The sequence below is a fragment of the Phascolarctos cinereus genome, unplaced genomic scaffold, assembly GCF_003287225.1.
Source record: "Phascolarctos cinereus isolate Bilbo 61053 unplaced genomic scaffold, phaCin_HiC Scaffold_9;HRSCAF=440, whole genome shotgun sequence".
In the NCBI taxonomy this organism is placed as follows: Eukaryota; Metazoa; Chordata; class Mammalia; order Diprotodontia; family Phascolarctidae; genus Phascolarctos; species Phascolarctos cinereus.
In genome coordinates, this window is record NW_027556402.1 from 21,515,984 (window position 1) to 21,543,697 (window position 27,714).

At 40.0% G+C, this 27,714-nt stretch overlaps 1 protein-coding gene across 2 annotated transcripts in view; it reads left to right on the forward strand.

The window, feature by feature from the left end:
- SHROOM3 (shroom family member 3) overlaps positions 1 to 27,714 on the forward strand; it is a 229,595-nt gene that overhangs the window by 75,281 nt on the left and 126,600 nt on the right. Inside the window, exon 2 of one of the 2 annotated variants that reach the window (XM_078148982.1) lies at positions 4,974 to 5,078. The exons of the other annotated variant lie outside the window; for it this stretch is intronic. The gene's annotated coding sequence lies outside the window, so the exon portion shown is untranslated. The remainder of the gene's footprint in view (positions 1 to 4,973; positions 5,079 to 27,714) is intronic. 2 annotated transcript variants of the gene reach the window in all.

The window sequence follows — 27,714 nt, forward strand, 5'->3', positions numbered from 1 at the left end:
TGCAACAGCCCACATTTCAGACTTTCTAAGAACTTGATAAGCTCTTTCTGACAGCAGATAGAACTCTTCCCTTTTTTTCACCTTATTGCCTTCATGCTCATATTTATATGGGGAACACCATTCTCTGAAGGGACTGGTTGCCTAGTAAATTAGTTACATTGCTAGGAACAGAGTCATAAAACATTAGTGCAGGAAGGAAAGTAGAGGTCATCTGGTCTAACTCACTCATTTTACAGAGGAAGAAACTGAAGCCTGGGGCGATGAAATGATTTGCCCACACTAGGTCACACATCTATAAGTGGTAGAACTAGGGATCCATTTGATTCTAGGTCCACTAATCTTTCCAGTAAAATGCCAATAGAACCCTTCTATCTTCTGTCAAAATCAAATCCCTTAGGGGCTAGGTGGTGCAGTGGATAGAGCACCGGACCTGAAGTCGGGAGGACCTGAGTTCAAATCTGGCCTCAGACCAACCACTTGACACTTACTAGCTATGTGACCCTGGGCAAGTCACTTAACCCCAATTGCCTAAAAAGAAAAAGAAGAAAGAAAAAACAAAATCAAATCCCTTGTCTTCTCCCAAAACTTCCTCTTCCTCAAAGTTTTCTCAATGGTCAGCAACATTGTCAAGAGGAGAGTTAAGTCTTCTTAATTTTTAAACAATAATTTTACATTTGTTGCTCCATGGTAGAATTATCAAATCTTTGAGTTGGAAGGGGTCTCCAAGGCCATCTTCGAACAAGATGGCTTCCACCCTGTGCAGGAATCCCCTCAAAGACAATCTTGTCTTCCAGTCTTTTCTTGAACACTTCGGTTCATCAACTTTTATCCAATAACTACTCTGTACTAGGATCTGGGACATATACATGAACACAGTCTTTGACCTCTTGGAACTTGTTGTCTGGTAGAAGGGGATGACGTATACACTGATTTTGTATATTAAAATGGATTTAGGGCAGGGACTGTCTTTTGCCTCTTTTTGTACCCCTAGCACTTAGCACAATGCCTGACACATAGTAAGTGCTTAATACATGTTTATTGAGTAGTCAATTGATTTCAGTTAAGTTCATTACAAAGATAAAAAAAAATGGTACTTTTGTAGGGGAAAGGAAAGGAATAAGCATTTATTAAGCTAGGCCTGTCTGAGTACCCTCTAGACTTCAGAAAGTGTTTGCAAGATGTCTTCCCACTCAGCATCCGTAAACCAGATCCACACAATGTTATGTGGTTGTGGAATACAATTATAACTCATTAAACAAGGCAGTGTGATGCTTTCCCTCTTTTTGCTGGAAGCTTGCTTTCTTCAGTAAAGAGTATAAAGTTTCCAAATGTACCTTATTATTCTTCCATTTTACCCGCCACGTGACACCTGTGTCAGGTATCACCTGGCTATTTTTAAACCTCATGGCAAATACACAAATACCCACGCCCAGTTGTTAAACAGCCGCATCTCTGTTCTTAGCTATTAGGTTCCAAAGGAGAACCCAAGCTGGGAAAGTGTAATCACAGTGGAATTGGCACGGGCTGCCCAGGGAGGTGTGCATTCTAGAATTCTAGAATTCCTCCAGCAATGACTCAGACCCTGCTTGATGAGGATTTTATGAAGAGCTTTCTAGCCTTGCTGTGGCTTAAAGTGACTGAACCCTGAGCCACCTTTGTGATTCTGTTAAGAACACTGTTATACACAGTGCCTTGAAAGTTCATTGGGAGGCAGCTAGATGGCACAGTGGATAGACCACTGGCCCTGAAGTCAAAAGGACCTGAGTTCAAATCTGGCCTCAGACCAAACACTTGACACTTGTTAGCTGTGTGACCCTGGGCAAGTCACTTAACCCCAATTGCCTTAAAAAAATTCATTGGAAACTCAACATAGGTTTTTCCTTCATCACCACTATGCTTAAAAATCACTTTGCTGATGTGCTCAGGAAATCTTATTTACCCATTATTGCTGGTAAATCACAATTTGTTTATTCATCCCTGGTCCATAAGATGGTCTTTGCTGTAATTTATGCATTCTGTGAAAACCATGGCATAGGAGAGTACTGCTGTGAGAAGCATTTGTGTCTGTTAAACATGGAAGGATGATGCTAATAGGAACTTAATTTAATCAAACAGTCATAGTGTTTACTGTGTCCTTGGCACTGAGGATACACAAACAAAAACAGAGTTCCCACCCTCTAGGAGCTTACAGCCTACCTACACTCATTAGTATGTATGAAGTAATTAATTAATACAAAGTAATTAAAGGAAATTTAGAGGGAGGCACTAGGAGCTTGGGACCAGGAAAGGGACACAAGCAGAGCTTTGAAGAAAACCAAGCAGCCACCTGGCTCTACCAGGTATATTGTGAAAATCATTCATGCTTACAAATCACTATCCTCCACTAATGGGACCTGGGGAAACTGAGGTATTTGGTCCTTCCATTGATAATGGAATAAAAGATAGGTCCATCATTGTAATTGGGGAAGACAGCAAAGCTTCCCACCATGTGTAGAGAAGGAAGACAGTGAAAGAACCTCTAGCCCCTTTTAGGTGATGAAAGAGCATTTTCTTTCTGGTTAATGAATCAAATAATCAGTGTCTATTGAATGCCTACTCTGAGTCAAGAACTACTCTAAGTGATGGGGATACAGGTGTGAAGAATGAAAAAAAACCCTACTTACAGGAAGCTTACATTTTAATGGGGACAGCAAATACATATAAAACGGTTGTTGTCCTTCTTTCTCAAAGAGGACCAAAAATGAAGTCTCTCTATTGGAGTCAAGTACAGTGTGTTTCACTGTGGTTGGTAAGACCAATATGAATTAGGAATGCTCTACCACAGGTTGGGCACAAATGGTCCATGGGAGCTTTTGGGGTAGAGATGTCTCTAAATTTGTGCATCTCACATTTCTTTTGAGCTACTGCAACCCTACTTTGTTCATAGAGCATGTGGGTGCACCATGCTGGGTGGTCCTCTGCCAGTGTCTCCCATGTCACACAATCGATTCCAATTTGGAATTGATTACATATGAAATAAGGAAATTTTAAAAAGAGAAATATAAAGTGAATAAATATAAATATATTTTAAAATATGTAGTAGTTTAGGAGGGAGAGCTCTAGCAGTTGGGAGGTATGGTGGGGTGGGGAAATGCTTCATGCAGGAGAAGGGTCTAATCTGTATCTTAAAGGGAGAGAGGAACTCTGTGAGGTGAGGGATAAGGATTGCATTCCAGGCAGAGGGGATGGCCAATGCAAAGGCAAAGAGATGAGAGATGGAGTGTCATGTAGGAGAAACAGAGAGAGGGTCAGTTTTGCTGGCTTATGGGGTGCGGGAGTCATTGAGGCCACACTGTGTTGGGCTTTCAAAGCTCACCAGAGGAACTTGTATCCTAGCAGCGGGAGTTGGTTGAATAGGAGCGTCACATGGTCAGAACTATGCTTAAGGAAAATTATTTTGACAGCAATTTGAAGGATGGGGCTGCCATGGGGGAGACTTGAGGCAGTCCTGTATAAGATGGAATACTTTCTATACAATTCCCTAGAGCTGCTGTGGAAGTGGATGCTATTCTGAGAGCAAGATGCAGAATGGTTTCAGCATCCTTCCAGTCTGTTGTTTCCTGTCTATGGTAGTGAGCAGAGAACTCAGCTTAGTACGTCTTTTACAGACACTTGGGTTTAGGCTCTCCGCCCCCCCCTGCGCCCCCCCCCACAGGTGTTAATTGAATCCAGATCTCTCTAATAGATAGGCTTCAAACAAAGTAGGTAAATGGTGTCAGACAATATTACCCATGAGCAGCATCCCTGAAACCAGAACTGTGACTGCAGATTTGGGCCATGGGTGGAGTGGACTGTCAAGTCAGAGACCTAAGATGTTTTTCCAGGTCGTCTACTTCTGTTGAGCTTATTCTCTGGGTGGATAAGGGATCCCTGGCTTTAGTTGTGCCCATCTTATCCTTTTCACTAACACTAAATGTATATAAAAATGCCCAAAGTGCTTCTTGGACTTTGGCTATCGGTAACACTATTTCTGAAGAGCTTGCAGATGACAACAACAACAATAACAATAATAACATTTATATAGTGCTTTAAAACAGCATGCGCTACACATGTTATCTTCTTTGACCTTCAGAGGCAGGTGCTGTTATCATCCCCATTTTACAGATTAGGAAACAGAGGCAGACAAATGTCAAGTGACTTGCCTAGGGTGACATGGCTAGTAAGTGTCTGAGGCTGAATTTGAGCTCAGGTTTTCCTTACTTCAAGTCCAATTCTTTCACCCACTATACGGCAAAGGTTTTGTTATGTTTCAAGTATTTTCAGGACCATTGTTTCAGGATCCTTGGGGCATGGGTATTAGAATAAATTATTCAGTAATGTTTTCACTAGGAATCCTTCAGAGAAACAGCTGTGGTATAGTGGTTCGAGAGCTGTACTCACAGTCAAGAAGGCCTGGGTTCAAATCCACCCATCCCTACTTTAACTTCATTATATGGATTATGTTGGATTCAGATTCCCATCCCCACCCTAATAAAATATTTAGAGTGAACCTAAAAGAAACTATATATATTTTCCCCTTTATTTTTTTTTATTTCAATTCCAAATCCTCTCCTTTCCTCCCCCCTCCCCTGCCTGTTGAGAAGTCAAGAAATACAATACCCATTTTCCATATGAAGTCATATAAAACATATTTCCACATTAGCCATGTTGTGGGTTGGGGGGGAAGCAAGAAAAATAAAATGGAAAAATATGCTTCAATCAGCTGTCAAAGTGGATCTCTTCTGTCTCTGGAGATGGATAGTAGTTTTCATCACGAGCCTTTGGAATTGTTGTGGGTCATTTATCAATCAGAGCAGCTGAGTCTTTCACAGTCGGTCATTGTGATATTGCTGTCACTGTGAACAATTCTTCTGGTTCTGCTTACTTCACTTTGCATCAGCTAATATAAGTCTTCCAGGTTTTTCTGAAACCATTCACTTTATCATTTCTTACAGCACAACATATTCCATTACAACAAAAGAAACTATCTATCAAAGAAGGCGAGTCATCTTACACCACAAAGGAATGGGACTGAAGGGGGAGTGAATTTCAGCAGCAAGGTTTGTCCTTGAAAATTGTCCCTCTGTTTTTTTTTTTCTGAGTTTGCATCTGCAGGGCCAATCAAGTCAAGACCTATTAAGGATATATTATGTTCCAGGAATGGTGCAAAGTGCTGGGGATACAAAGTGACAAAAACACAGTCCCCACTTTTCCAGTGGGGGAGATGACATATAGAAGGTAGAAATGATGAAATTTTGACAATGGAATGCACATGTGCGGTAAATGAATAAGGAGTTTAGAATGATGCTGAAATTTGAGCCTGGGCAGTTGGGAGGATGATATTGCCCTTGACAGTAATAAGATAGTTGGGAAGAGGGAAGGATTTGGGAAGGGGGTTAAGGGAGAAGACATGAATTCTATTTTAGATGTGTTGAATATGAGATGTCCAAAGAGACAGGAGAGAGACTAGGGATAGATATATGGATCAGGGCTAGTAATAAAATATTATAATAAAATTTCTAAAATGAAGGTAAGGGAATAAAATAAATATTAGTGGGGAGGTAAAGATGACTTCTGTATGCCCTCTGCCCTCCTGTTTTGGTTATGGTCCAGACTGCCACCAGCTTAGATCTAGAGATATAATCTTTAGAACCTCAGTTCCTGACTTGGATAAGTCATCCAAATCTGACGTCCTATCTGAGATCTGTAGCTGCCTTGACATCTGCTCCAGAATAAGAAGGAAAGACAATTAAATTACTGTCCTACTTTGGAGTGATAGGTGCATGACTGGGTAGAATTAAAATTGGCTCATGGAGGTGAGGAAGAAAGGTCTAATTATTCTCCTACCCCTAACTGGGAATCTTTATGCTGAGGAAAATACTCTTGAAATCAGCAAAATCCAGACCCTTTGGGGATTTCTGAAGGTACAGTTATAATCCAAATTAAGCAGTATGGTACATTGCAAAAGGTCTGTATTCCCCCGTAGCAAAGTACTTAATTTCCTTGAGCCTCAGTTTCCTCCCCTGTCAAATGAGTGGTTGGACTAAGCCTCTGAGGTCCCTTCTAGCTCTACCTACAATCCACTGCAGACACTCATGGCCAACCTCCCAACAAAGTGATCTTCCTGGGTTTAGCCCAGGGAGATTTACTAAGTGTCAGACCAAACCAACCAGAATGTATCATACTACACATGAGATGGTATGCAGAATGATTCAGACATGATCCCTCCACTCGAATAATGGATGTTTTAGTTGGACAGAGCCCATGCTGAAATGGAAGAGCCAATCAAGAGTGGCTTCCTCCACACTCGGTTAGTTTTCAGCTCACCATCCATCCTCAGAATGCTTTCCCTTTTAGGCTCATAGCACTCACTCACTACCTGTTGCTGCAAATTGGCGATGAGGCAAGGCCAATGGGCGGTGTTCATTCCCCGTGGATTTTTGCTTTCCTAATCACTGCCAGCACTGAGGTTGTGTAGAATGAGTAAGAGTCTCTTCCGCTTTGCTTGGGGCTACTTTCCTCTTGATCACTCACTGCCTCTCTGCCAGCCTGACCTAGATATGGCACTAGGTAAAGAAGACTGCCTGGCTTTGGTGCTGTCCAGACTTGGATCCCAGATCAGGGGAAGGCGGCGGAATGTGTAAGTCTGACGTTCTGGTGGAAGGGGGATTAGTAAGGATTCCAAAGGGTTTCTGAAGGAGAACCAGGGCAGAGGCAAATAAGCATTATGCAGCTTTCAGTTTAGTTTTTTCTGGGAATGCTAACAATTCCCCTTAGAACTGGATGCCCAAGGATTAAATGAGGCATTTAGTGTCACCTTGGTCAGACCTCATGCTGATTTTAGCCCAGACAGCTTTTTCCAAAGGAAAGTCTGCCTACTTCCACCCAGGTTACTTTCTTTTAAAATCAGAAATTCTCGTTGTGAGTTCAAAGTTGCAGCATGGGAACAGTGGTGGTTATAGATTCTCTGGTTTTGAGGCTCCCTGTATGTAGTTGGTGAATGTAGTTGGTCTAGATTTGAGCCCCTTTATTGTGTAAATCCCTGGTATCTTGCCACCTTCCAGGCTATTCAGGAGCATTTTTCTTTTAGAGTGGCCCACACCCACAGAATTATGCATTTTTTCAGGTATGTACTGTAGGGAAACATCCTTGCTTAGGCACTAGGTTGATGTCCTTTAAAGTATTGGGTTTTCTGATTCTAATGAGTATTCTGAAATACAAAGACTGGTATTTTTATTGGAGTTGAGTGTGTGCTGTGTCTTAAAGCTGGTGTATAATTGAATCCCAGTTCTAAGTGAGGCATTAGGAAAAAGGGGAGAGGGGGAGTCTTTCTTGGATGGGAAATCATCCAATCCAGTTGTTCTCCATATCCACTTAACATTGGGTTGGTTAGTAGCCAACTGCAACTCACAGATGTTTTCATGTGTGCCAGATCCATTCTAAAGATGGCATTCCATACTTGGCAATACAAGGCTCACAAATGGTCTCGACCTCTTCCATGAAGGTAATGTGTCAAAAAGCACATGAACATGTAAGCAGAGGCCTTGGAATTAGAATGGTAAAGAGATGGTGAAACTAAATTTTCTCTTCTCTTTATAATAATACTTTGTAGCTAGCACATCATCTCTTCCAAACTACTCATTCCTCTTTATGAGGATGACCTCATTGTGCCGTCCCTGAGATTTTTGTAATGGTGCCTCATTTTATAATTCGGGAAATTAAGGCAAAATCTATTCGGACCAAGTCATGGGCAAACTGAGGAAAGGACCTTGGAGGTCCAACCCCTACCATGCCAAAATCAAGTCAACAAGCATTTATTAAGTGCCCACCATGTGCCAGGAATTATGTAAGGAGCTCAAAGTCTAATGGGAGACAGGGGAAAACACAACATTCAAACAATGATATACAAACAAAGATAGATGGGAGGTGATAAACGAAGAGAAGGATTAAGAGGGACCAGACAAGATTTCTTACAGAAAGTGGGATTTTAGCTGGGAGATGAGGGAAACCAGTGGGCAGAGATGAGGAGAGAGAGTTTCCCAGGCATGGGGGAGAGCCAGTGAAAATGCACAGAGTTGAGTGATGGTACATTTTATTATGGAAGGAGGCCAGTGTCATTGGAACTCAGAGTGCATGGGGGGGCAAAAGGAGGGTAGGGCAGAGAGAGCAAGATGTAAGAAGACTAGAAAAGTAGAAAGGGGCCAGGTTATGAAAGATTTTTAAATGTCAAAACAGAAGGATGAATCTGCCAATTATCTGCCCAACAAGGACTCATCTAAGCTTTCACTTTAAAAACTCTACTGGCAGGGACCTATTACTCTTACATGTGACCTCCAGCAGTCTCCTATAGCCCATTCTATATTTGGCTAGGTCTAATTGTTAGGAAAATTTTCCTTTAGAAATCACCCCCATGGTTCCTTAAAAATTGCCCAAAAGTCAGGGCAAGAGAGTAAGACCTAAAAAGAGACGCAGAGCCCCTGACTCCATCCAGGTTGATGTGTCCACTAGACACAGGTATGGTCCATGTGTGGCAGTTACTGGTTCCTCTCTCCTTGAGACTGACATGCTCAGCCTAATGGATTCCTGTCTCACCCCTCCCAGAACACCCACTCACAGGAAGGAGAGTGTCCGCAGTTAAGCCAAGTAAACATGCACCTTGTGTGCCTAAAGGGAGACAGCCTTTGTGTACTTTTTATTGAGATAGAATCAAGGAAAAGTATGTGGGGAGTTGTGGAAGGTCACACCCTAAGGAGGTCCCAAGAAGAAAACACCAGCTTTGTGAGAAAGGAAACTCCCCCCAGGATACCTAGATAAGCCTGCTTCTAGACCCTTTGGACTTCTCTAGTCTTGGATACCCTATGGCTGGATTATACCACATTCTTCCTACTCTTGGATTCAAGAAGAACCAGATAGATTCTAGCATAGAGATTTGTTGTCTATATTCATAACTGAAGAAATGCCAAATTTCACTTAGGCAGTAGTGAAAACAAAGATTTAATTTTTTACCATCCACATTCACTCTCCTTCCCCCCAAATATCCAAACACAGACCCCCTCCAGTGGGGCTCCATGGATACATGATTAAACACCCCTGTTCTACCAAAAGTATACCAAGTATAAGAATGAATTTATTGCCATCATTATGATACTCTTTCTGCTGCTACTATTTTCATTTATAGAATGTCCTCGTGGCATTGACTCCATGCCAAATGTAGAACTGGGTGACTATCTCTGCCCTAAATAAATAGATGGACAGATGTGAAACAAACTGGAGGATGAATGGAAATGTCCTCCAGGGAGGGGTTGATGACAACATGGAGGACAAAGCCTGACACTGGTCATTTTTAAAGCTGAGATCTCAAACACATTTAGAACTAGCTTTATGAGTTTTAGTGGCTATGGAGAGGAAAGCCCCAGACAGCCACAATTAGCTATTAAAAGGAGAGAAGATGCCACTACTGTTTTCCTGTAACATCAATCACTTTCATGTTTAGCACAGAGCTGCAAACTAAGGGTGGGAGGGGGAAGGGGGATTCAAAGGGAGTACAGGAAGTAGATGGTCTTTTTCTTTGAGGAATTCACCTTCTCAAAGAGAAAACAAGGCAGGTGTTTGTGAATACCTTAGTTCTCTGATGGTTCTGTGATTTCATCCAAGTGAGTACTCAATAACAACAACAAAAAGATGGTGGTGGTGGTGGTGGTGGTGGTAGTGATAGCTTGCAGAAGGAAATGGCAAACCACTCCAGTATCAGGGTCACGAAGAGTCAGACACAACTAATTGGCAGGACGATAAATAATGATAGCTAGCATTTACATAGAGCTTTAAGATTCACGTAGCACTTCATACATTTGACCCTCACAAAAACTCTGTGAAGTAGGTGCCTTTATTGTCCTCACTTTGCAGATGGGGAAACTGAGGCTGAGGGAGGTTAAGTGACAAGGCAGCTAGGTGGCACGGTGGATAGAGTGCCAGGTCTGGAGTCAGGAAGACTCATCCTCCTGAGTTCATATCTGGCCTCAAACACTTACTAGCTGGATGACCCTGTACAAGTCACTCAACCCTGTTTGCCTCCGTTTCCTTATCTGTAAAATGAGCTGGGAAAAGAAAGGACAAACCACTCCAGTATCTTTGCCAAGGAAACCCCAAATGGGGTCGTGAAGAGTCAGACACAGTTGAAACAATTGAACAACAACAACAACAACAAATATAATTGTGAATTATAGGAATGATCTGAACACTCGGCCACCGTGATTAGTAAACACTGAAGGACCAGGCTTCGAGGCTGTTTAGAAGAAAGGTTTTATTATTTGCTATTAATGAAATACCTGTCTACAGCATTGCAGATCAGTGCTCCCTTGGGGTAGCTAGTTGGCTCTGTTGATTCTACCACTTATGTAAATGGCATACACATTCAGAGACAAGCCTTCTTTCACTATTTTATGTAGCCCCTGGCTTAAAAGAGTGTGGGAAGAACCTTAGGGAGTCAGGGGCTCTGACCCGGCACCTGAAATTCTTAACCCCATGTACAGAAAAACTATCTGATTCAACATGGACAAAGAAATCATTGTTAACAAAGAAGAAGTACCTGCAGGAACTTATTCCCAGAAATGTCTTCAAGAGAGCTTCGGTGGGCTTCATTCTCTTTCATCACCAGAAGATTTAGGTCCAGTCTCCAGACCAATCACCGTAACCTTAGAAGAAACATAATAAGAAGGTTTTGCTCTGAAAGGTTCTCTTTGATTAGAAACCGTGGCCATGTATTTCCAGGCCTTGGGTACCTCCCCGGACATCTCTGTAGAATTTATTGCTGGGATAACATAATCTTAGGGGGAAGGATAGAATAATACCCTGGGTGTTCCCACTATAGCTTTCCAAAAAGCAACAGATTACGTTTTGTATATAAGAATATGCTCTAAAGTAAGGAAATATTGTGGGAACTGTCCTAATTAGTTCTGCCCCTTAGTTACTGGCTGTTGTACTTTGCAAACTGTAACTCACTATGTAAATCAGTTATGAGTGGGAAATGAAGAACAAAATCTAAAGGCTGAACAATTTTTCAGCCAATCAGTATGCCTACTATGTGGTAGGGACACACATTCATAACAAAGAACTATTCAACATTCAATTTTTTAAATTTTTTTTCCAATTATTGAGCATTTATTTTCTCTCCATCTCACTCTTTCCTCCATCAAACAACAACAAAAAGAAAGCCCTTGTAACAAATATGCATGAGTGGAGCAAATTCTCTCATTGGCCTTGCCCCAAATATATGCCTTATTCTGCATCTTGAATACATCACATCCCAGCCAAGAGGTGGGTAGCAAGCTTTACCATTTGTCCTCTGGACTTGTCATTGGTCATTGCATTGCTCAGTTCTAACACCTTTCAAAGTTGTTTTTCTTTATAATGCTGACGTTGTCATGGTATAAAATGTTTTCCTGGTTCTGCTCCCTTCGCTATGCACCAGTTCAATGTGGTCTTTCCTTCAACTAACGTTTATTAAATACCTATTATGTACGAGCTCAGAGAGGCAAAGCAGCATGATGTAGGAGACAGAGAGACCACCTCAGAATAAGGAAAACCTGGATTCAAGTCCAGCCTGACCTTGGGCAGGTCACTAGCTCCCCAGTGTTCCCAATATCTTTCTAAAACAATAACTTGTGTAGGAAGTGGGGACCTTACACTGATTGCTATAGGGAATTTCCTCTCTAGCTTTTGAAAAAAAAATAAAAATTAAAACATGTAAAATACTGTAGTGGACAGGGTAGTGGTCAGTAATGGCCAGAAGCATCCTATCTGATGGGATTACAAATGCAATCACATGATAATAGACATTCTGAAATGAAGACTGGACCTTGCCTCACTTGTCCTCACAAGCCCACAATCGACTTGGTAGTGTGTATGATGTGGTTTTGCCTTGCTGTTTCCCCCCCAAGGAGGTCCTCTCCAGTCCAATTAGTGGGTGCTATTTTGAAAGATTGAACTATGGATCAAAGGGCGCTGAGACCTCTATGAAAAAACTCAGATGATGCTTGGGAGCAGATGGGATTAAAAAAAAAAAGAGCAGAGTTAATTAAAGCAAATCATCTCCAAATCAAATAGGAAAGCTGCTCCTCCCATCCCAGGTGCCAGGAGTAAGCAAAATTCAACCCTATACCATTCTTCACTGAAAACTGGTACAATGAGAGCTATACTTAGCTTAGGTCACAGATATTATAAAACGCAGTAAGGTATTTTGTATGAAGTCCTTTGAACTCATTGGGAGACAGGTGCTGTATATCTGTCAGGCACTGTTATTAAAGGATAGTCTGGCCTTTCCCCAAAACTGGATTAACTGCTTCAAGGAAGCCATTGGTTGTGATAAAAGAAAAGGAAAAAAAGTAATGTCCAAGGCAAAGGTTCTTAACCTGGAACCCATGGTGCTGTAAGTAGGTTTCAGGGTTCCATGGATTTGGTTTATATAAAAAATATTTTGACAGCTGAACTTCAGTATAATTGGTTTACTTTGTAGTCTTAAGTATTTTATTTTATGCATTCAAAGCATTATTCCGGGAAAGAATCTATAGGCTTGCATCACCAGACTGCCAATGGGTTCCAATAAACAAAAAAAGGTTAAGAACCTTTGGTGTATGAGACTGGCATTCTATTGATTCTCCCTTCTCACTTTCCCACCTCCCCTGCCTTTCCAATCGTTCCTAGGTTAAACGAGCATTTGAAGTACCTGTAATGCCTATGATAACAATCCTTAGGGGATGACCTAGGGTAGTCATAATAATAGGTTGGGTGAATAATTCACTGCTTAATGGAGATTATTATAACCATCCAGCAGTGTATGAGAAATCTGGCAGTTCCTACATTGGGGAAAGAGCTGGGCTTCCTGCCATACCAGCACATCCATGAATGGCAGGCTTGCCACGTAGCTGTTAGTTAGCTGGGTGGGTAGTTGGCAAGGCGTCACGAAACCCGAGAGGAGGCTGGTGCTGGAGTTTTGTTTGTTTAACTTATAAATGGGCTAATTACTGAAGCCAAACAGTGCCACACCCTTGGTACAAGGGAAGAAATCTCTTCCTTACATAGTTGCTGCAACAACCCCTACCCCTGCCCAAGTAAAATGGAAAATTTGTGAAGACTGTTAATTTAGTAAATGGAAACTTTTGTCTGCTCCAGCCCTGGACTAGTGGGGGCCTAAAACTTCAGTGTTGAAGTAGAGCAGAATTTAAGCTTTCTTAAAATAACTCTATGTTTTTGCTGACTTAGAATTAAAACCAGGGTTTATCAGTGAGAAGGTTTATTTTTTTAATACACTTTGGGAATCCATCTGTTTTGCTGGGGTGTTGCCTTGAAGATGGCAGAAGTCTAGGTTTTATAGCTGGCCTTTGAGAAGCATTGAAATCTGACCCTAAACTAGAGAAAGAACACTCATATTTCTAGGAGTGGATACTTAGCCCAAGGCAATGGGCCTTGAGTATGAAAGCAATTAGGCCAACCTAAAAAAAATGGCTGAAAAATAACATCCCTTATTGCACAAACATTCCAGATGGTCACCACAAGGTTGCAGGCAGGTTGCAAGGTGGCCCCATTTGTAATAAATGTCAAGTGTAACCTATAAAATTGGCATTTTATAGGTGAACACAGTATAGTGAAGTGGACAGAGTCCAGTTGGAGTCACGCCTTAAAAAAAAGTCTTGGTTCAACTCTCTTCTCTGCATGTAAGAGCTGTGTTAACCCAGACAAGGATTTTTTTACACAAGAGTGGCTGATCTGTATTGTGGAGGGAGGTTTCTCATCAGGAGTTGCTGATACCCATGAAATCACAGGTCTAGATTACAAAGAGAGAGAGAGAGAGAGAGAGAGAGAGAGAGAGAGAGAGAGAGAGAGAGAGAGAGAGAGAGAGAGAGAGGGAGAGAGAAAGGAAAAAGAAAGGAAGGAAGAAAGAGAAAGAGAGAGAAAGAAAAAATGAGTCCTGAGTTTTCTCAGATTGTGGGAGCTCTAATGATTAAGTATTAGGTATGCTATGATTGTGACATTGATAAGTTTAGACTGTGTTGGTTAAAAAAAAAAAAAGACTTGCTCCTAAAGAAAGTTCGTGGGTTTTTAAAAGCTATCTTAGCTTTAGAGGACATCGACTCCATCCCTCTTCATTTCACAGATCAGGAAACTGAACCCCAAAGAGGCACAAAGTCACATGGGTAAGAAGTGACAGAGCTGAGATGTGGACTCTGGTCTCCTAACACCCAATCTAGCAAAATTTCTACTGCACCAGCTCCTTCCTGAATCACTATTTTTATATCATACCAGCATATAAATACAGAGTGTCCCAGAAGTCTTAGTGCAAACTATAATACATTAAGACGTTGTATACAAGACACATATAAAACTTCCCTGATTGGGCTGAAAAGGGGAGGAGGTATATGTGTGCATGTGTGTGTGTGTGTGTGTGTGTGTGTGTGTGTGTAGCCACTTCTTCATTAGGTCATTCTGTGTAGCTCTGAAATGTGTTCTTAGCACCTGCAGGTTAAGCCTGGAGGGGCCAAATCCCCACTGTTCTTCCACTAAGCCCGATCCTTTATATACGTAACCCTGGCCCTTTGATTGCCATCACAGTGATAGACACGAAAATAGTCTCAGTGAATGCTTGTGGAATGATGGAATAATGTGAACCTTATTCATTAACACTGAGATTAAATTACAGGCCATTCAAAGTTGAATGGGAGATTAAGTTCTATTACTTTTTCATCTCAGTCGAGTAAGTGATGACTAAAATTTGGGCTAAGAGAAGCAGGTTGCATCATGGTAGTGGTAACTGGCTTACTGATGCTTACTGATACAGAACATGCCGATACCACTTCTCTCTGGGATTACTCTCTCTCCTTTCAAACTTCCTCCCCCCTGAATCTGTACATGAATGAGCCCCTAATGAATCCATATGTAAAAAAGTAGGGTTCATTTTTTTTTTCAGGTGATACTTTAAGAGTGTGGCAGAGAAGGTCCTTTAAGCCTGTTTGGCAGCAGGAGCGTGTTTCATCATTAGGAAATTCAGAGATGATTATGGTCAGGGACATGTGACACGTCTAAGAGCCTGGCAGAATTGACAAGGGATGGCATAGGACTCTTTCTCATCCTTGTTAATGCCTCTTTTTCCCAAACCAGAGGGACCAGGCACCAAAATCAGAAAGGAAAGGATATAGGAAACTTCAAATTATTCCATATGTGCCTATGAGTATTTTCACAACCTTTATTTTCATTCACTGCCCTGGCATACAAATGTTTTCCAGATTCATTGAAATGAAGCCAATGAAATAATCACTGGGGAAGCTAGGTGGTCTGGAGAGCTTTCAAATCCAGCCTTAGGCACTGACTAGCTCTGTGACCCTGGGCAAGTTACTTAATGTCTGTCTACCTCAGTTTCTTTAGCAATGGGAATAAAAAGCACATATTTCTCAGGGTTGTGAGAATCAAATGAGATGATATTTCTAAGACTCAGCATAGTAGGCACTTACTAATTCTTGTTCCCTTTCCTTCTCAGGCTAGAATAAAGATACCTCTTTCCAGGACAGTTTCTTAGGGAACCCCACCCCACCCAACCTTTACCTGCATGGAACAGTAAGAATCCCTCTTCCTCTGCCCCTCCCTGACTCCTCATCTGTAAAGTGGGGATGGTGATAGCATCTACCTTACAAGGTTGCTGTGAGCGTTAAGTGAGGTAACATATGTACAGTGCTTTGCTTAAAATACTTTGCAAATGTTTTCTATTATTATTTTATTATTCTATTATTATTTTGGAGATTGGGTCTCCCAGTCTTTCCAGACCGGATGTTCCTACACCCACACACAAGCCTAATCCACTACTGATTGGCTCTGGAGCTTTGACCCACTCCATTTCTGACCTGGCCATCTTGCCTCTTCACAGGACAGCCTCCTACTCCCAAGGGCTCACCATACTGTTACCAGACTTAGTGGGGGCAGCTAGGTGGTATAGAGGACAGAACACTGAGCCTAGAGACAGGGAGATCGGAGTCCAAATCTGACCTCAGGTACTTACTAACTGTATGACCCTGGGCAAGTCATTTAACCTTGGTCTGCCTCAGTTTTCTCATCTGTAAAATTGGGGTAAAAATAGCACCTACTCCCAGGGTGGCTATGAAGATGAAATGAGATATTCATAGAGCTCTTAGCAGGGTACCTGCAATAAAGTAGACATTTAATAAATATTAGTTTTCATCTTTACCATCATCCACCTGGCCCACTGCAGCTCAGATTTCCCAAGATTATACAATCTAACAGCAATAGCCTCCTTGGCAGCTGCATCTACAGATGTGCACCACCACATCTGGCTATTACTATCATAAGTATAGATATGTTCTCTGCCCTCAAAAATCTTATTATCAAATAGTGCTCTTTTTCTTTTTTCCCCCCCTAGGCAATCAGGGTTAAGTGACTTGTCCAGGGTCACACAGCTAGTAAGTGTCTGAGTCTAAATTTGAACTCAGGTTCTCCTGACTCCAGGGCTGGTGTTCTATCCACTATACTACCTAGCTGCTACAAAGAAATACATTTGAGCAATTTATTTATTTATTTGGAGATGCAATTGGGATTAAATGACTTGCCCAGAGTCACACAGCTAGTAAGTGTTATGTGTCTGAGGTCAGATTTGAACTCAGATCCTCCTGACTCGAGGGCTGATGCTCTATCCACTACCACCTAGCTGTCTCATCATAATATGCATAGTGATGTCCATGACACAAGTGTTGATAAAGCAATTATCAAGAACGTAATGTGTGTCAGAGTATGCCCTAGGTAGTATGGAAACATGCAATTGAAATAATACCAGCCCTAAAGAAAGGCAGTGTGGTGTCATGGCCAGAGAGCTGGCCCCAAAACCAGGAAGACCTCAATTCAAGTTTTGACTCTTACATAACAGAAGGTGCCAATCTGTATGGTAGAAGGAGCTTCCTCACCTGGGAGTTCCTTAGACCAATGAAATTACAGAACTAATTCCTATTTAACTCTGCCCTTAAAGATATAGCACCTGATGGGAAGAGAAATGTATACATGGAATATTCTATGTATTCTATATTTATATAATATAAAAATTATACATATAATATAAATGTATACATATATATAGGGCAGCTAGGTGGTATAGTGGATAGAGCACTGAACTGGGAATCAGAAAGACTCATCTTCCTGAGTTCAAATTCAGCCTTAGACACTTACTAGCTGGGTGACCCAGGGCAAGTCATTTGACCCCTGTTTGCCTCAGTTTCCTCATCTGTAAAATGAACTGGAGAAGACATGGAAAAACAACCCAGTATCTTTGCCAGGAAGACCCCCCAAAATGGGGTTACAAAGAATTGGACATGACTGAAAAACAACTGAACAGATACATATACATTAAATATTTACATACAATTTTTCATAAAATAATTTTGAGGAGGAGACCCTATTAGCAGGTAGAGGGACCAGGAAAGGCCTTATGTTGCAGGTGGCTTTTGAGCCAAGCTTTGAAGGAGACTAAAGGCCTGTAAGAGGTGGGAGATGAGGAGAGGTTACATTCCAGGCATGGGGAGAGGCAATATAAAAGCTCTGAGATGGCAGATGGAATGTTGCATGTGAGGAACGTCAAGATGGCCAGCTTGGCTGGAATGCGGAGTGCATGAAGGAAGTGATGTGCAATGTCTGGGAGCCAGGTTGTGAAAGGCCTTCAGAGCCCAGGAAGTTTGTAGTAGGTCCTAAAGCTAAGAGAGAGTCCCTGAGGACGTTGAGTAAGGGAGTGATTGAGTGGTCAGGTCCGTGCTTTAGAAAAATCACTTTGGCAGCTGTGCGGAGGAGAGATGGGAGAACGGATAGAGACAGAGAGACTACATATATAATAGGAGAAGCATTCCCCCCCCCCCCAAGAGGCAGCTAGCTGTGCAATGGATGGCATGCCAGGCCTTGAGTCACAAGGACCTGAGTTCAAATCTAGCCTCAGACACTTACCAGCTTTGTGACGCTGGGAAGGTCACTTAACTCCAATTGCCTTCCCCCTCCAAAAAAAGCACATTCCCCCATACTATAAGAAATGATAAGCTGGTTGATTTTAGAAAAACATGGGAAGACTTGCTTGGAATAATGAAAAGTGAAATGAGCTGAACCAAGAAAACATTTATACAGTAACAGCAATATTGTCTGAAGAACAATTGTGAATGACCAAGTTTTTCTGAGGGTTTTAAATACTCAAATCAACTACAAAGGACTATGAAAGAAGATGCTATCCATCTCTAAAGAAAGAACTGATAAATAGAAATATATATAGTATGGTTTTACATTTATTTACAGATCTGTGTCAAATAGGGGGCTTCTGTAGTGGAGGGTGGAGAAGGAGGGAGGGAGACAGTTTGGAATTTAAAACGTAACAAAAAAGTTAAATATTTTTTAAAAATATTAATAGACAAACGGTCAAAAGATATGAACAGTTTGAAAAGCAGTGTAAATTACAAATGACCATATGAAAACATGTTCTGAATCACTAACAGTAAGAGAAATTCAAATGAGAACAACTCCAAGATTACCCTCACGTCTTGAAACTGGCAATGATGTGGAGATTTGTATGAACTGATGAAGAGGATGTAAGTGAAACTCAAACCACAGTATAATAGTGAGTGCCCCAGAAGTGAAAAGATCAGGAAAGGAAAGCTGAACTCTGAATAAATGAAAGTCCTGCAAAGGTCCCTGAGAACTGACCATGGAACATTCCTCTCTCCTCCTGGGAAACCAGAAAGAAGCTACTAGGAGATGGTCCTATGTATTTACCATGAGAGTATGCTTTTGCTCCACTGTTTTTCTTTGTCACAAAGGAGCACTCAGATTGGAGGGGGAGCAGTTATTTCTTTTATTATTGTTGTTATTATTATTATTCCCTGGTCCTTTTCCTCATTGTCCTCTAGCACCCTATTTAAAGTTGGGTTGGTTTTTTTTTTTAAACGTGATCTTCTTTTGAATGTGGCCACCCATCACCAGATGCAGGGAAGCTTTTGGATAGAGGCAGAACTCGACCCTGTTAAATGCAGATGCCACAAACAGAGAGGGCTGAGGATTCTTTTTCCATTATGGAAAAGAGACATGGGGAGAAAGAGTTAGGGATGACAGACAGCCTGAATGCTGCACTGGTATTCACAAAATTTAAAAAAAAATCCCAGAAGAAGGTCTCTTAATGCATTGGGCAGATTGTTTAGGAAAGATCAATGGATGGACACAGAAAAGGATTAGCCAGAATGAGGAGGTGTGGATGGGTCTCAACCAGAGCCTTTGGAGGGAGTACCTACATTAATCAGTCCAATCAAAGTGGCCTCCTCCATCAAGCTCTCCCCAATCCTTTGCACCAACTCATGAAAGTGATATACTCTGTCTCTCTCTGTCTCTCTGTGTCTCTCTGTCTCTCTCTCTCTGTCTCTCTCTCTCTCTCTCTCTCTCTCTCTCTCTCTTTCTCTCTCCCCAAATTCATCATATCACTTTGCTTCCTTTCTGCTTTGTACTTCTCATTCTCTCTCATATCCTAATTATTTGTGTACCTCTGTCCACACACACACACACACACACACACACACACACACACACACACATACCTGCCGCTGTTGGATTATAAATTACTTGAGAGCAGGATATGTACCCTATGTACTATATTCTTGTATCTACAGAGCCTTAGACAAAGGGCATGGTACTAGAAGTGACCAGGTCTTCTTGGAGTATTTTAGACTAGGGCTTGCTAAATTTTGGGAAAGTTAGACCTTCTGATGTTGGTCCTCCAGCCTGGGAGGATGGGGAAACAAATAAAACAGAAGTATTGAGTAAGCCTCGGTGGATTCAGATTGGCAGGATTATTATGCTGGTTGCAATTCTACAGAAACATGAAAAGGTGTTCCAAAGGGGAAAAATAATAGCTATGAGAAGGATTAACAACTTGGGCTACCTATAAAGCTTTGTTTGATCCCAGAGAGAAGAATTAGGAGCAGCGGATGAAAGCTACAAAGAGCTGATATAGATGTGATGTCAGCCAAAACTTCCTAACCATTACTGCCTGTCTCAGAGTAGAATTGGTTGCTTCAGGAGCAGGAGTGGAATTCTCAATGGGTAACTTGCCAGGCTTCTTTCCCAGTGCAGGTTGAACTAGACAGACAGTCACCGTTGTACTATCCAACTCTAAAATTCTATGATTCTGAGAAATAGTCAGTGTTTTGATGTGGAACTTTTCTTCGTCTTGATGAGAGCAAGAAGACAGGTATAAATTGAATGTAAGGAAATTAGGATAGGCAGAAGAATTCTTGGCAGCCTAGATTTCTCTGGATTGGAATAGATGAGGGGGGAAATTGAGGCATCCCTCTGGAGATCTTTAACGTCAAAGTAGATACTCTTAGGGTATTCATTTAGCAGTGGCCCTAAAGTTCACAGATAGAAAGATAACATACATATATACATACATTTGTTTTTGTTGTTCCTCTTTGGTCATTTCAGTCATATCTGACTCTCCATGACTCCACTGGGGGTTTCTTGGCAGAGATACTGGAGTAGTTTGCCTTTTCCTTCTCCAGCTCATTTGACAGATGAGGAAACTGAAGCAAATAGGGTTAAGTGACTTGCCCAGGGTCCCACAGCTAGTAAGTATCAGAGATCAAATTTGAACTCAGGTAGTCCTGACTCCAGGGCTGGCTCTCTGTCCACTGCACCACTTAGCTGCCCCCATATACATATATACACTGTATTTGTAGATAGATAGATAGATGGATTGATGGATGGATAGACGGACGGACAGACAGACAGATCTATAGATAGAGGATATAATTATGGTTGTAAAGGAAGAAATCCTTATATGAGTAAAATATGCATATCATGAATAGTTTAGCAAAGAATAGAGGATTTCTCAAAATCTCATTTAGCCTTAAGAATCTGTGGTCAATGGGTGCAGAGAAGCTACTAAGCTATGAACCTTGGGATGGAAGAGTGTCAGTTCAATAATTCAACTCAAATGCATGGAAGCAAATGCTCTTACAATGTCAAAACCAAGAAGAGTTTGTAGCCAATGGAGCAGCTTTTTTTTTTTTAGTTTTTAGCTCAGAGAATTAAAATTCCTCCATTCCAACCACATTTAGCATGCTGTTTTTGGAAGCAGCTAGGGAATTGCAATCCCCTCTGTACCATGCACACAGAGAACTATATTATTGACAGTGGGAAGGCTATTTAAGTCATCTGAGGATTAAATATAAAATATGGCTTGCCTCACCCCTATTCTGCAAATTGTATTCATTTTCCCTGCAGGAGTTAATTGCTCAGTAAGAAAAGTTAGTATCATTGTTTGTTGATTCCAACTTACCTCTGATAATAATAATTTTATTACTTTTTTCAAAATTTTTTGAACCAACAAAACAACATGGATTCCTTATACAAAGAACAGAAAATGAATGCATCTGAAGCTCCACTATGTACAATTTCTTTCTTTTCCTTGAATACTTCAGTGAAGTAGTTCCAACACTGCCTCGTTGGTTGATGTCTCCTTTTGAATTTCCTTCTGCTCTCATATGCTGATTTTAAAAATTATTCACCTAATCTTTTTATTTTCTTCCTTTTTTTCTAGAATCACTATCTTGACCCACTCAACAACCCTCTCCCCTCTCCCAAATTAAACATCACCATTAAGTATTGTCACACAAAAACCGATCCACATATTGGCTATAAAAGGAAATGTGTCTCATTCCGCACCTCTAGTTCATCAGTTCTCTTCAGATTTTGGGGAAGGAAGTGTGCTTTATCATCAGCCTTCTGAAATCATCATTGGACATTGCATTGATTATATAGATCTTAACCTTTTCATCATTGTTATAGTCATTGTGTTAATTATTCACTTGGTTCTATTCACTTTGCTCTGCATCGGTTTCATATAAGCCCTCCCAGGTTTCTCTAAATTCATTACTTTTGTCATTTTTTGTGTTGAAATATTATTTGATTATATTCATTTAAATGATTAAGAATTTCATTTCCAGTTTTCACTGCAACACCACTAAGAAGTGCTGCTATAATTATTTTTGTACATTAAAATCCTTTCTATCTTGTATCTCTTTGGGATCGTAAATCTAGTAGAAGCTTTTTGAGTATAGTTCAAAATTGCATTCAAGAGTGGTTGGATCTCTTCATGACCATATCAGTGTGCTTGATATGTCAGAGATCCTAGAACTATTGTATTTTCCTTTTTGGGGGTCATCTTTGCCAATTTGATAAGTGTGGAGTAGAAGCTCACAACTGTTAGTAATTTGGAGCATTTCTTCCTATCTTTTTACTATTTACATATTGGGAAATAGCTGTTGTTCTTATATACTTGCATTCATTCCCTACATAGTTTGTATATCAGACATTAGAAAAATTTACTAAAAGGACATTTCCCCCAGTTCATAGTTTCATTTTAAATTCTAATATTGATTTTATTAATGGGGGGAAAAACTTTTTGATCTTATGTGCTCAAAATTGTTCACTCTGTCTCCTGTGATTCTCTTTTTCGCTCATTTGGCAGCAACGTTTTCTTATACCCGCAGTTATTAAGGGTATCTCCTTTCCTGTGTCTCTAATTTATCAATGTTTTATGCTGAGATCATTCATGCATTTAAAGCTTATTGTGTTACTAGTTTTGAACCTGGTTTCTGCCAGACTACTTTTCAGCTTTCCTAGCAAACTTTGCCAAATAGTGAGTCCCAAGTAGTTGGAATCCTTTGGTTTATGAAATTCTATGTTACCAACCTTGACTGCTTCTTAATTTTTTATATCAGATTTTTTTTGCTACAAAATCAAATCAGCTTTTTTGTTTTTTAACTAGTACAAAATAGTTTTGATGATTACTGCTTTACAGTGTAGTTAGAGATCCAGTACTCATTACCCCTTTTATTCCCACTTCTTTTTTTATTATTTTCCTTGAGATGATTGACCTTTTGTTCTTCCAGATGAATTTTGTCTCCCTGTTGAGTTTAGTGTATTTCTATAAAATGCTCTTTAATAAGTTCTCCCCACTTCTTCATTTCTATCCTATTGTATTTCTTCTTCCTTCCCTTTTCTTTCCTCTCTTAAAACTAACAAAGCAGAACCAAACCACACCTAGGCCCTATGTTTATCTCTGTTTATTCCCTTTTATGACTTTTGAATACATTAGGACTTTGAAAGGACATTTGTCTCTTCTCTCCCTATTAGAATCATTTAGCCCCTTCTTTTTGGTCAAATATATTTACTTTTCTAGGTTTCTGTTGACACCTGATGTTTGCATTTCAACATTGGCATTCATTGTTTGTCTTTTTTTAAGAGCCAAGCTTGAAAGTCCTTTATTCTATTAAAGATCAATTCTCTCCCTCCCTCAGAATTTTAATCAGTTTTGTAAGTCATTATCCTTCATTACAAACCTTGAACTTTTACCTTTTTTAATACCATGTTTCAAGATTTTCTTTCCTTTACAATAGTTATGGCATAGGCTTATGTGATGCTGACTGTGGTTTCTTGACACTTGAATTCTTTCTGGATGCTTACAATATTTCACTTTGACCTGGGAACTCTGGAGGCTAAAGTTTCTTTTAAGAAGTGACATGTAAATTATTATTTTCACTTTGCCCTCTGTTCTAACGGATTTTGGCAGTTTTCTTTTGTAAAAATACATGACCTCCATCTCCCATCTTTCTACTTTGCACTGGTTGTCTCCCATGCCTAGAATGCTTCCTCTGTTCACCTCTGCCTCTGTGGATCTCTGACATCCTTCAAGACTCAGTTCAAATGCCACTTTCTCTGCTGTTGTTGCTCCAAAGTTTCAATTGTGTCCTACTCTTTGTGACCCCATTTGGAGTTTTCTTGGCAAAGATACTTGAGTGGTTTGCCATTTCCTTCTCCAACTCATTTTATAGATGAAGAAACTGAGGTAAATAGAGTTAAATGACTTGCCCAGGGTCACACAGCTAGTAAATGTCTGAGGCTACATTTAAACTCAGGTCTTCCTAATTCTCCACCTGGTATTCTATCCATTTTGCCACCTAGCAGCCACCTTCTCTAAGAGGCCTCTACTGGCCTCCTGGCTGCTAGAGTCTTCCCCTCCAAGGTTAGCTTTCACCTTTTCTGTATGTATCTTATATGTGCCTATTTATTTATATGTTGTCTTCCTCATTAGAATGTAAGCTTTTTGAAGGCAGAAAATTTTTTTTGGCCTTTCTTTGTATTTTAACATAGTGCCTGGTAAAAGCTAAATAAATTCTTGTTATGATTAGTTGATGATTGCTTGAAATACGGTATCTATTTTTTTTAATTAACCATGGCTTTGAGGGACTCCAGTGATGCTTCTTCAATCCACCAGCAAGCATTTATTGATCACCTCCTATATGCCAGGCATGATGCTTGGCGCTGGGAATAAAAATTTGGTTAATGAAAAAAAAACTGTTTGCAAGAAGCTTACATTTATATAGAGGAGCCAACATAGATACATGTCTGTATACACAAAATAAATACAAAGAGAATAAATACCAATAAAACTCTAGCTCCCAGTGCTTAGAGAGTATGCAGCCTGTCCCTGTTTCCCTGCACAGTGACCTATGGTGGGTGGTTCTGACTAGCCTCGAATGGCATCTGGCTTCAGGTCCCCAGTTGCTAGCACTCACACTCCTTATTCTGGTTTGTGACTCCACATGGAGACCATTGGCTGACATCTGGACTGTTCATGGGAGCTCACTCTGGTTTCCCTGGCTTGGCTTCTCTCCCCATCTCTTTTGGCTTCTCCCTTATGCTCAGGTTGCTCTGGTTTCCTTGGCACAGCTCCCTTCCCCTATAGTTGTTTTCATGGGGGAGGAATTTCCTTCTCTTTCTTTTCCATTCCCTTTATCATTGTTCTTCAGCAGACTTTGCCATAGATTTGCTGGGTTTTACACAGGAGAGCTGTCACTTTTCATATCACCATCATAACCAAAAGTAAGTTATCATATTTTGAACATATGTGGAACAAACCTTATGCCTATTCATTTATTCTGATTTAATAGAAAGAACATGGACTTTGATGCCTAAGACCAGAGTTACCAAGGTAAACGGAATTTATGTGACCTTTGACTTATCACTTAACCTTTCTAAGATCCCTTTTCCTTATCTACAAAATGGTGATCATGGTTCTTGTAGGACCTACCTCTATTCTATAATAGAATAGGTTGTTGTGAGGAATGTACTTGAACTGTGAAGCATTATACAAACATAAACTGTGGATGTCAGAGATTTCCCTTTTAAAGGCCATCAGAGGTCAACCCAAGCACAGAAAACCGTCTCTACCCATCCCCTACATGGCAAAGCCATGATGAAATCAAAGTCCAGAAGGACATAGGAGCCCCATCTACTTTTCCAAAGTCATCACTGCACAGTGGACTACCCAGTCACTTCGAAGAAGAGATTAGTGTAGGTTAGTTGTATATTAATATCAGTGTCCTATCTAACTACCTTGCCCTGCCCTAAGGTATAACTTGGCATACTAGCTTCTGGCATTTAATAAACACTGCCTTATGAATCCTCTGTCACTGATAAAATGTCATATGAGTGAAGAGAAGTCCCTGTTGACTAATAATATAAATTCCATGCAAATGACAAAATTTAATGCTGTACCTATTATATTATCAAAGGGGATACTTTATAGAACTTGATAAAATAATAAGAAAATGTATTTGGAAAAATAAAAGGCCTAGACTATCAAGGAAAATGGGGAAAAGCTCAAGCTGTATTATAAAGCGGCAGTCATCAAAACCATCTGATATTGGCTGAAAAAATAGAGCAATAGATCGAAAGAACAGACTGAAAATGGAGAATCAGAAACAATGAAACTCAATAACACAGTGTCCAATAAATTGGAAAACATGAATTACTTAGTAAAGAACTCCTTATCTGGCTAAAAAAAACTACAGGGAAGATGGGAAAGTAGTTTGTCAGAAATTAGGCTTAAACCATATATTCTAAATATATTCTAAATTTGACTTAAAAATATATTCTCCACAATATATTCTAATATTGATATGACCTTAACATTAAAGATTACACTATTTTTTAAAGAACCAGAAACAGATCTTATATCTGTCACAGTTATGAGTGATATTTTCTTAACCTAAGGAAGAATAGAAAGATAAACTTGGTAACTTAGATTACATGAAACTGAAAGATTTCTGCACAGACAAAATTAGATAAGAAAGTAGTCAAATTAGATAAGAAAGAAAGTACTCAAATGGGGGAAACAAGTCCTCATATCAAATTTCTCAAAAGATAAAACTTTAAAATTTCAGCCTTTATGATTCATGCTTTTGAATCAAATAATAAATAAAAAATGAATAAATAAACAAACAAATAAATAAATAAATGGAGCCTTGTGAGTCATAGCATTTGAGCCATTGACATCAAAGTATGAATTAGTTTATCATATCCTTTTCTGCTTTTTTTTTAAAGGAGTAATGGTATCATGTGACCACTGCATACCTGAGAAAGCAAAGAAAAAAGGAAGAAATAAGGAGGCTGAACTTTGCTTACATGATAGCTTTGAATTGGGCTGGCTATGGTTTTCACCCTGCCATGTCCTTTGAGAACTCATCATTGAACAGAGTTAGATAGATAGTTATGTTTTTTTTTTATTTTTTCTTAGCTTAAATCCATCCCAAAGCAAATATTCCTGTTGTCCCCATTTTAATTATTATATCTCCTTCTAGAGAAATAAGACATTTTAATAAATGGATTTTATCTTGAGGTATATAGAAACAATCACCATTTTCTTCCCCCACCCCCTCCACCCAGACTATACAACCTTGTTCTTTATTTTATGATACATTCACCTTAGGGTAAGCCAATTAACAGAGATATCAATTTGTGAATGTATAGAGGGTATCTATGCATTTTGGCAAAGTCCTGGAGTGTTTCTAGATTTATTCTAATTTGGTTTTCTCTATAAAGAATTCCAGAAACCTAGGTTCAGGATGCCGATGAATGTCTGACTAGCATTCAAAACCACAGTGATGGAGCACTGAGGACTGCGTGGAGGAAAAGCTAAAGACTAGAAACAAAATTGCAAACAGGTATCTGTTTAAGGATGAAAACAAAGGACAGCAATGTTCAAATAACATATAATGTACAGGAAAGGGATGTACAGAGTCCTCAAGTTGCAATTGTTATCTTGGAAGTATTGGTGTGAAGTAAAAAAAAAAAGTATTAATTCCAGTAGTGCATTGGATAGAACACTGGAAGACCTAAGTTCAGATCCCGATTCAGAAACTTATCATTTCTCATCTGTAAAATGGAGTTAAAAATAGCACCTATTCCTAGGGTTGTTGTGAGAATCAAGTGAAATAATATTTATGAAGTGCTTTGTAAAACCTTAAGGCCTAATACAAATATTAGTTGTTTTTGACAGTTTTTATGTGTAATATCTGCTCAAACTTCATAACTTCCAGATTTTCAGCCTTGCCCTTTTGTGTAACCAAATACTCTTAATTGATATGATTATGATGGAAGTTTACATGTTCATAGAGAAAACAGTAGAGAGAGAGAGCGTTTTTAAGTCAAGAAGACCCGAATTCAAATCCTGCTTCTGGCACTTGCTCACTTATCTTTGTGACCATGGACAAGTCACTTGACCCCTTGGTTCCCCCCTAGACAACTCTCCAAGACTACAAATTTTAGATGAGTTATTGA